Source organism: Triticum dicoccoides, chromosome 1B, assembly GCF_002162155.2.
Source record: "Triticum dicoccoides isolate Atlit2015 ecotype Zavitan chromosome 1B, WEW_v2.0, whole genome shotgun sequence".
In the NCBI taxonomy this organism is placed as follows: Eukaryota; Viridiplantae; Streptophyta; class Magnoliopsida; order Poales; family Poaceae; genus Triticum; species Triticum dicoccoides.
In genome coordinates this window covers 151,941,596-151,952,745 of record NC_041381.1, presented here as the reverse complement: position 1 = coordinate 151,952,745, position 11,150 = coordinate 151,941,596, and positions in this window count along the sequence as shown.

The window sequence follows — 11,150 nt, the reverse complement described above, 5'->3', positions numbered from 1 at the left end:
TGACAGAGATGTCCTTTACTTGATGAGCCGGATAAGGTTGTTAGCTCATTCTGGACTGACCATGATCAAGGTCATGGCCACATGCATTACGCGGGGGGTGCAGCCGCTTCAGTACAGAGGCCACCCCATGTGGGATTTCAACGGGGAGGACGACGCCACCCGGTGCGGTCGCAAGGGGCCAGATTCGGCTGCCACCCTAACAAAGATCTTATCCGCTTTGTACAAGGGAGAAGAGGAGGAATTCCTCCAGGTCAACCCACGGGGCGGATTCTCTATGTACGATCCTCCAAGCTGGGTAAGCGAACACTTTCACTTGCCTATCCGTTTTCATATTCCCATAGTTAAGTACTTAGTCTAGCAATTTTCACGCAGGAGCTACGCCAGACTGTAAAGGAGATAAACAACCCTCCTCCACAACCCGAGGACCCGGAACGGTCCCTCGACCCAGACTCCCAAGAGGACCCGGACTTATGTGTGGAGCTGATTGATGGGGTGTTTCATCAATTGAGTAAGGACAACACCTTAGTGGCCATTACGGCCGATTATCTCGGACTACTTCCAGCCTCAAAGGTAACTGAGACCGAAGTCCCAGTACTTTCAAGAGGATTCACCCGTGCTTATTTTTGATCGCCGTATACCAATGACGTTTTTAGCAGGGGAAGTCCTTGAGGCGAAGGGCCGAGCCCGCAGTGGCTAGCCAACAAGGGCCAGCGAGGCCCAGCGGGCTAAAAAGAAGTGCGGACCGAATCGAGACGTCGGCGCAACGGTATGGTGTGCGACTTTAATGCCCAGGGTTTATGCCTTGAAGGCATACTAACGCTCATGCTCTCTTTAGGAAGAAGAGCGCCCGCCGGACTATATCCACCGGCCAGGCTTCAAGGCCAGGTCCGGAAGCGGAGGCGAACACGGGGCGTGCACCGGACGCTCCTTCGACAGAGGACATGGACGGGCTATCTGCCACCAATTCAGAGGTGGAGATAGAGGCATTGGATGCCTTTAATACGGGAGATGCGTACCTCCGTGCCGCTTAAAATGGTCTAGCCAGAGCCACAGAGCAGTATGTAAAAGACATACGGGTGAGTAAATCTGATGGTTATATATGTCAGTAGCCCCCGAGACTAGAAATAGTTATAATAACTGATTTAAGGATCATTTATTATGCAGGATCTTACAAAAAAGAATACGCAACTATCCCAGGAGCTGGAAGAGTGCAAGGCCCAGCTTGAGGCCGCACTAGCCACCACGGGGAATGCCAAGGAGACCCCCTCAGGTAATATATGCTTCGAAAGATGAGTATGTTGAGAAGTGTGGCATGTGTGCAATTCTGACGATAACAGTACATATGGCACCGGAGTGGATCCGGACAAGAAACAACTCTTACGCCAGTTAAAGGCCGGCGAGAGCATGCTTACGAGGGTGAGGCAAGAGAAGAACAAGCTTCAAGATGCCAACACCCAGCTGGGCAGGGAACTAAAGGATGTTCGTGCTCAGCTGTCGGATTCCGTAAAGGAGAATCGGCGGCTTCGATGCGGCATTTTTAGTAAGTGCTTGAATGAACCTTCGAAAAAAGAGTTCCGTGAGGAAGTCGATTGACAGAGTTATGTCTGTAGGTATGCTGAGAGGTCGGCCTGCGGAGGAAATGCCTGGTTCTACGGGTGACCTTCTTCCCGAGCTATCGCAACTGCATGAACGAGTTTGGCAGGCGATGCAAGGCGTCGTCCAGGCTTTGTGGCCATCCCTCTCCATGCCCGAAGGCCTTGGAGTGCTTGCAGAGACGCTAAAGGGAGCGCGGCAGCGCTTCCAATTATGGACGATATCAGCCTGCCGTCAAGTCGCCAGGGAAGCTGGTCCATGGTGAAGACGCGGTACACGAAGGCTGACCCGAACCACATGGCCAAGGTCGGACCTGTGGGGCCCGATGGGAAGGAGATCTCTGTCAGTTTAGTGTACGGCCAGGTAGAGCTGGCTGCCAAGTATTCCCAACAGGACTGTAAATTGGACAGCCTATTGGATGGTATTGAAGAAGAATATACCCAGTCAAATTGACAATGTAATTTTAAAATGACATGTAAAATGCCTTCTAGCCGGATTGTAGATCATTTGTCATTGCGGACCTTTTCGCTTCAACCTCTGGACCCAATAGTCCAGAGTGTGTCTGAATACCCTCTTGGTTATGTAAGAACCGGGGCATGCGTGGAGACCAGGCATAGGGGTCATTAGTGCTTTAGCAGACAAGTGTCGAACTAGTTATGTTATATTACATGGTTAGTGAGAAACATCTTCCAGGGAGAATAGTTCTGTTAGGGGTTCCTTTCCCTGGGAGGCATGCCCTAAAGTGCATGTCCGGACTGCGAAAAAAAGCAGAAAAGCATCTGGGGGCGGATAAATAAATAAGTGAAAAATCATCTTTTAGTTCACCGACCGAATATTCCCTTAAGAACGCTAGCTTTCGGCTTCACCCAGTCTGAGGTACACATCCGGCTGACCCGGTAGTAACAATAGCAGAGGTGCTCCCTTTACCACCTAGCCGAACAATCGGGAACGTAGGGGTAAGCACAGGAGCCAGGCAACCCAGCTTGGCCAAAACTTAAGTCATATCGATGCATATAATGGTGAATAAAAGGTACATGCGGAAGTGTGACACATGTGTTGGGCATGAGGCCCGTATATACAAGCTTCTGATAAAGAAGCCCCCAGGTATGATGAGCGCGGGTAGCGCATCAATTATGTGCGAACAATGCGCAAGCGAGCCCTTAAAGGCTTGTAAGAAAAAAGGAGGGAGAAGGAGAGAAATATAAGGCAGCTAATGTGTAAAAAATGGATAGAGGAAGGGGACGAACACAGAGTCCGGCGCTAGGCGTAGAATCTTCGTAGGCGTGCTGTGTTCCATGGGTTCGGCTCGAGTCGGTTATCCGATGCATTTCGCAGACGGTATGCTCCACCAGTTAGGACTTGGTCGATCATGAAGGGACCTTCCCATTTGGGCTTGAGTTTGTCCTTTTTCTTATCCGGCAGGCGTAGAACTAGCTCGCCAACAATGTAGGTTTTGGCCCGTATTTCTCTGCTTTGATATCTTCGAGCCTGCTGTTGATAGAATACGGAACGGGCTTTTGCCACATCGCGCTTCTCCTCCAATGCGTCCAAACTGTCCTGCCGATCGAGCTCGGCTTCTCTTTCTTCATACATGCGCACGCGAGGTGAGTCATGAATTATGTCGTAGGGCATGACTGCCTCTGCGCCTATACCATAAAGAATGGTGTGAATCCGGTAGTGCAATTCGGCGTGGTCCGTAGCCCCCAGAGTACGGAGTTGAGCTCTTCTACCTAGTGCGTGTTAGATTCCTTGAGGGATCGCACTAATCTGGGTTTGATGCCGCTCATGATTAGACCATTTGCTCGCTCGACTTGACCGTTAGTTTGTGGGTGATAGACTGAAGCGTAGTCGAACTTGATGCCCATGTTTTTGCACCAGAGTTTAACCTCGTCGGCCGTAAAGTTCGTGCCATTGTCAGTGATGATGCTGTGGGGGACGCAGTAACGGTGTACGACCCCTGATATGAAGTCTATCACCGGTCCGGATTCGGCCGTCTTAACAAGCTTGGCCTCTATCCATTTGGTGAATTTATCCGCCATGACCAGTAGGTATTTTTTCTTGTGGGTTCCACCTTTAAGGGGTCCAACCATGTCAAGCCCCCAGACCGCAAAAGGCCAGGTAATGGGTATAGTTTGGAGGGCGGTAGGTGGCATGTGGCTTTGGTTAGCAAATAATTGGCAACCGACGCACCGTTGGACTAAGTCCTGAGCATCTGCCCGGGCCGTCGACCAATAAAATCCAGTACGGAAGGCCTTGCTTACAAGGGCCCGGGCCGCGACGTGGTGCCTGCCGAGTCTGGCATGAATTTCAGCCAGAAGGTTCTGCCCTTCCTCTTCGGAGATACACCTTTGAAGGACTCCGGTGGTGCTTTTCTTATAAAGCTCTCCTTCATGGACTTCATAGGCTTTAGATCGCCGCACTATGCAGCGTGCCTCATTTTGGTCCTCGGGAAGTTCCTGCCTAGTTAAGTAGGCCAGGAATGGTTCTGTCCACGGGGCAATTACTGCCATTATTATGTGGGCTGAGGATGTTACCTCATTGGCAGAGCCTTCAGTTACGTCAGAATGTTCGATGTCAGGTGGTGCGGCTGGGTCCGGATTGTTATTTCCGGATTCCCCTTCCCACTATACGGATGGCTTGAATAGCCTCTCCAAGAAAATGTTGGGGGGGACTGCATCGCGCTTTGCACCGATGCGTGCCAAGACGTCTGCTGCCTGATTGTTTTCCCGGGCTATATGGTGAAATTCGAGCCCTTCGAACCAAGCTGACATTTTTAGGACGGCATTGTGATAAGCTGCCATTTTTGGATCTTTGGCATCAAAGTCTCCATTTATTTGGAATATCGCGAGGTTCGAATCCCCACGCACCTCTAGGCGTTGAATGCCCATGGAGACTGCCATCCGGAGACCATGTAGAAGGGCCTCGTATTCGGCTGCATTGTTGGAGTCCGTATACATTATCTGGAGTACATATTGAACTGTATCTCCTATTGGGGATGTCAGAATGATGCCAGCCCCCAGACCCGCTAGCATTTTGGAGCCGTCGAAGTGCATGATACAGTTGGAATATGTGCCGTACTCTTTAGGGAGTTCGGCTTCAGTCCATTCAGCGACAAAGTCGGCCAAAACTTGCGACTTGATAGCTCGCCATGGCTTATAGGTTATGTTGAATGGGAGGAGCTCAATGGCCCATTTGGCAATCCGGCCCGTCACGTCACGGTTGTTTATAATATCATTAAGAGGTACTTCGGAGGCTACTGTTATTGAACACTCTTGAAAGTAGTGTCATAGCTTCCGGGACGCCATGAACACTGCGTACACTATCTTTTGGTAATGCGGGTACCGGGATTTGCATGGAGTGAGGACAGTGGACACGTAGTAGACTGGTTTCTGGAAAGGGAATTTGTGTCCATCCGTTTCTCGTTCGACGACGAGCACTGCGCTTACAACTTGATGAGTTGCCGCAATGTATAACAACATTGGTTCCCGATGTTAGGCGTGGCCAGGACCGGGTTTGTTGCCAATATGGCTTTTATTTCTTCTAGTCTGGCCATGGTGGCATCCGTCCACTCGAAGTGTTCGGTGTGCCAGAGGAGGCGATAAAGGGGTAATGCTTTTTCTCCCAAGCGGGAGATGAAGTGGCTTAGAGCCGCCACACATCCAGTCAATTTTTGTATTTGTTTGAGGTCCTTTGGAATGTCCAATTGTGACAGAGCTCGGATCTTGGCTGGGTTTGCTTCAATTCCTCTACCGGATACAATGAAGCCCAGGAGCTTTCCGGCTGGTACGCCGAAAATGCATTTTTTCCGGGTTAAGCTTGATGTCATATGTTCGGAGGTTATCGAACGTGAGCCTCAAGTCGTCTACTAGAGTTTCGACATGCCTGGTTTTGATGACCACGCCATCTACGTATGCTTCAACTGTTTTGCCGATCTGGTTGGCCAGACATGTCTGGATCATGCGTTGATATGTTGCGTCGGCGTTTTTGAGCCCGAAGGGCATTGTGTTGAAGCAGAATGGGCCGTATGGGATGATAAATGCCGTCGTGGCTTGGTCTGGCTCTGCCATCTTAATTTGGTGGTAGCCAGAGTATGCATTGAGGAAACACAATGAATCGTGTCCTGCAGTAGCGTCGATGATTTGATCAATGCGGGGGAGGGGGAAGGGATCCTTTGGGCAAGCCTTGTTGAGGTCTTTAAAATCGATGCATAAGCACCAGGATTTGTCCTTCTTTGGTACCATCACCAGGTTTGCTAGCCAGTCCGGATGTTTTATATCTCTGATGAATCCGGCTTCCATTAGCTTGGCTAGCTCCTCTCCCATGTCTTGTCTCTTAGGTTCAGAGAAACGCCGAAGAGCCTTCTTAACAGGCTTGAATCCTTTTAGGATGTTCAGGCTGTGCTCGGCCAGCCTGCGTGGGATTCCTGGCATGTCTGAAGGGTGCCAGGCAAAGATGTCCCAATTTTCTCGTAGGAATTCTCGTAGTGCGGCGTCTACATCAGGGTTTAATTGTGCCCCGATGGAGGCCATTTTTGTAGGGTCCGTTGGATGGACTTGGAATTTGACTATTTCATCTGCCGGTTTAAAGGAGGTTGACTTGGATCTTTTGTCGAGTATCACATCGTCCCTGTCCACCATGTAGCGCAGCGCAGTTAGTTCCTCGGCCACTAGGGCTTCAAACAATGCCTCGAGGGCCAGTGCGGCTGTCTTGTTTTCGGCAAGGAGTGCTATGTCCGGGTCACTAGCGAGAGTGATGATTCCGGTGGGTCCGGGCATTTTAAGCTTCATGTACCCGTAATGGGGTATAGCTTGAAAAATTGTGAATGCCTCTCGCCCTAACAGAGCGTGGTATCTGCTGCTGAACGAGGCCACTTGAAATGTGACCTCCTCGGATCTGTAATTATCCGGCGTGCCGAACACCACATCTAGTGTGATTTTTCCTGTACCGCACGCTTCCTGACTGGGGATTATTCCTCTAAAGGTTTTTTGTTGCTTCGCTCAATGCGGCTCCAGTCTATTTCCATTTTTCGAAGGGTTTCCTCATAGATGAGGTTCAATCCGCTGGCGCCGTCCATGAGTACCTTGGTAAGCCGAAAGCCGTCCACTATCGGACTAAGGACCAATGCAGTTGGTGCTCGGGCTGTTCGGAATTTAGGTTCGTCACTGGCGTTAAAGGTTATAGCCGTGTCACTCCATGGGTTTATTGTTGCTACCTGGTAGACTTCAGTAAGGCTGCAGAGTGTTCATTTCCGCATGTTGTTTGATGCGAAAGTCTCGAAGACTGTTGATACCGTACTAGTATTCCTGGGGTGATGTTCTGCGGATTCTGGAGTTAGAAGATCCTCGCCACTTCTGGCCACCTGCCGGAGTATCCAACATGCTTTAAGGCTATGAGTTGGTATGACGCCCTCTGTACTATGAATTTTACAGGGTCCATTGAGCCATCCCTTCAGTACGGTTCCATACCCTATAGAGGGTTTTTGTTTTTTGTTGTTTGGCCCAGGTGCCTGGCGATAATGCGCCCTTTTATTTCGGACTGGGATCATATTCGGAGCCGGATTGTCCCAGAATTTTCTTTCAGTTTTCCGAATGCTCTCCTTCGCACAGTATTTTTGTACTATGGATGCCAAGTCAGCGAAGCGTGTAATTTCACGGCGACTTATGGCGTTGAGGATCCTGATGTCCGTACAATTATTGCAGAAGGATGAAATTGCATCCTCCTCGTGGCAGTCCTCTATCCTGTTCATAACCAGGAGGAATCTGGCCCAGTAATGGTGTACTGTTTCTGTTGGCTCTTGCCGAATTTGGGATAGACCCCTTATATTTGGGTGGGCGGGTGGAGTTAAATCCGGAACCTCGCCCAATCTGAGACTCAGGGGCCGAGAAGTTTCCGAACTCGGAGGCTTGTGTCCCTGGATGTTGTCCAATGAATCCAGCCCGCTGCCTGACTTTAGATTCAGGGCTTGAGTGACGTCCTCCCCTCGGCGAGTATCCGGCCTGGAGGGGTCGGGCATCCGGACATATCTGGTCCTTAGGATAGACGAAGATTCGCCGCATTGTTCCTCCACCACTTCGACATGGTGGGTGACCTGGGAAGAGTCAATCTCTCTCGGATCGAGTTTAAGCCCAATCTGATCGTAATCTGTAGCGACTCCCAGGCCGGTGATGCGATCCAAGAGCTTGTTTAAGGAAGAGAGCTCCATCGGATCTAACTGCTCGGAAAGCTCCGAGTCGAGGTGGAGATTGCTTTCGATGACCCGAGAGGTCATCGTCGGCGTGGCGGCCGAACAGGCGGTCATTAGAAAATCGCCTAGCCGGAGAGTTTGGCCGATAGCCAAAGCTCCTTTAGCAACAGCGCCGTCTTTAAAGACGGGGTGCGGCATCCTTCCTGATGGCGACGACATAGCGGAACTCTCAATGAAAGCACCAATGTCGGTGTCAAAACCGGCGGATCTCGGGTAGGGGGTCCCGAACTGTGCGTCTAGGCGGATGGTAATAGGAGACAAGGGACACGATGTTTTTACCCAGGTTCGGGCCCTCTCAATGGAGGTAAAACCCTACTCCTGCTTGATTAATATTGATGATATGGGTAGTACAAGAGTTGATCTACCACGAGACCAGAGAGGCTAAACCCTAGAAGCTAGCCTATGGTATGATTGTTCTTCGTCCTACGGACTAAAACTCTCCGGTTTATATAGACACCGGAGAGGGCTAGGGTTACACAGAGTCGGTTACAATGGGAGGAGATCCACATATCGTATCGCCAAGCTTGCCTTCCACGCCAAGGAAAGTCCTATCCGGACACGGGACGAACTCTTCAATCTTGTATCTTCATAGTCCGGGAGTCCGGCCAAAGGTCACAGTCTGGCCATCCGGACACCCCCTAATCCAGGACTCCATCATGTACCATGTGGGCACTAGAAGCTCCCTCAGCGACCCGAGCACGTGTGTCTTTTGCTCTCACCTTCTCCTCAAAATCAAGAGTGCTAATGAGATCCAAAACAGAAAACTCATGTCTCTTGTTTTTCAGAGAAGTAGCAAAATCATTCCACGAAGGTGGAAGCTTGGCAATGATGGTCCAATCAACAAATTTGTCCGGCAACACACACTTAAAGTACTCAAGTTCCTTAAAGAGTGACTGTATCTCATGAGTCTGCTGAACAACAGAGCGCTCATCGGTCATCTTGTAGTCACAGAATTGCTCCATGACGTACAACTCGTTGCCAGCGCCCGAGGGCCCAAACATGGCCCCGAGCGCAGCCCACATGTCATTGCCGCTGTCAAACGACATATATGAATCCACAATGGAATCGTCAAGAACACTCAGCAGGGCGGCTTTGAAGAGGGTATCCATGTTCTGAAAAGCTTCCTGCTGTGTAGGATTAAGATCGCCCTCAGGCTTACCCTTAGTGGCGTCATAGCAGTACATGATCTGAAACCAATATACTGCTCTTGTGCGCCACCTTTTATATTGCACCCCCTTAAAAGTAGGCGGCTTCAAAAGCGCAGCAAAACCACTCGGAGTAAATTGCCTATAATCAGGTTTTTGGATTGGATTGTTGAATATATGAGCAATTTAGTATTAGATTTAATCTAAATCAGCAGTAAATAGATCATGACGACAATTGCAAACATCAAAGTAGTGATGCAGACTAAACCAGGAGGACAGAATCACATACTGTACAGCAGGAGCAGAACCGGTGTGGTTGATGTTGTCACTCATGTCGTTGATGAAGAGGTTACCGAGGTCGGGGAAGAAGGCTATCGTTGAGGAAGCCATCGCTGGTAGTAGTCACAGGAGTGTGCTCCCCGAAAACCTGATCGCCCCTCTCCCGTACAGGATCACGAAAGGCGGGGTTCGGAGGACTGTTGTCCCTTTTCACGGTGCACGCCGGAAGGAGGGCTGGAGAAGAATTGCGTGGCGGTGCTAAGATCTGGAATGGTGTGAAACCATATGATACAGCGGCGGCTAGGGTAGAGCATGTCAGGTCGGTCGTGCGAGTATAATAGTAGGCCTTTGGCCCCCAAACCCCACGTCCAAGTCAATAATAGCCCCACCAAGGTTTGTCTAAAAACCCCAAAGTAATTAAGGCGTCCATTAGTTCCTTTAGTATAAATACTATATCATTAATAATGGCCCCACCTTTTGTCTCACAAAGTATGTTGGAGTACAACCGGCTACATGTTTATTACAATCCGCTTCTCTTCTCTCTCCTCTTCTCTCTCCTTCAACTAAGCACAAATACTATATTTAAATCCTTATAGCCTGCTTATGTCATATAATTGTAGTAGTACTTGTTCTAAAGTTACTCTCCACTGTGTAGTCTGAAATGCCGGGCGTGCAGCGGGTGGTGCCCTCGGTCGGCACGCCGCTTCAACGGCGGAAGCAGTGAGAGGTCGTGTCGCCCTGACTTGCCATCAATGTGGAGCGGCAGGCTCAGCTGGTGCTGGGAGGGAAGCGCACGCGGGAGGGGGGAGGGTTTTTTGTAGGGCCAAGAAGGTGAGAAGCCAACTTGGGATCGGTCCGGACGGGGAAATATCATGTGCTCCCATACTCTGCATATGACACTAGTCTATGTTACTACTCCCTCCTTTCTGGTTTATAGAGATATTTAGAGTAACATAGTAATACGTTACAGTATAAGTTACTCCCCACTATGACCAGTGAGGGAGTCCTGGATTAGGGGGTGTCCGGATGGCCGGCTGTGACCTTTGGCCGGACTCCCGGACTATGAAGATACAAGATTGAAGACTTCGTCCCATGTCCGGATAGGACTTTCCTTGGCGTGGAAGGCAAGCTTGGTGATACGATATGTAGATCTCCTCCCATTGTAACCGACTCTGTGTAACCCTAGCCCTCTCCGGTGTCTATATAAACCGGAGAGTTTTAGTCCGTAGGACGAAGAACAATCATACCATAGGCTAGCTTCTAGGGTTTAGCCTCTCTGATCTCGTGGTAGATCAACTCTTGTACTACCCATATCATCAATATTAATCAAGCAGGAGTAGGGTTTTACCTCCATCGAGAGGGCCCGAACCTGGGTAAAAACATCGTGTCCCTTGTCTCCTGTTACCATCCGCCTAGACGCACAGTTCGGGACCCCCTACCCGAGATCCACCGGTTTTGACACCGACATTGGTGCTTTCATTGAGAGTTCCTCTGTGTCGTCACCTTTAGGCCCGATGGCTTCTTCGATCATCAACCACGACGCGGTCCAGGGTGAGACTTTTCTCCCCGGACAGATCTTCGTATTCGGCGGCTATGCACTGCGGGCCAATTCGCTTGGTCATCTGGAGCAGATCGAAAGCTACGCCCCTGGCCATCAGGTCAGATTTGGAAATTTGAACTACACGGCTGACGTCTGCGGGGATTTGATCTTCGACGGATTTGAGCCACGGCCAAGCGCGCCGCACTGTCACGATGGGCATAATCTAGCTCTGCCGCCGGACAGTGCCCAGAGCGCCGCTCAGGTGTCCGCTCCGACCCTTAGCTCGGAGCCAACTGCACCGGCCGAGGACGGGTGGATAGACGCCACCTCGGGGGCTACAATCTCTACG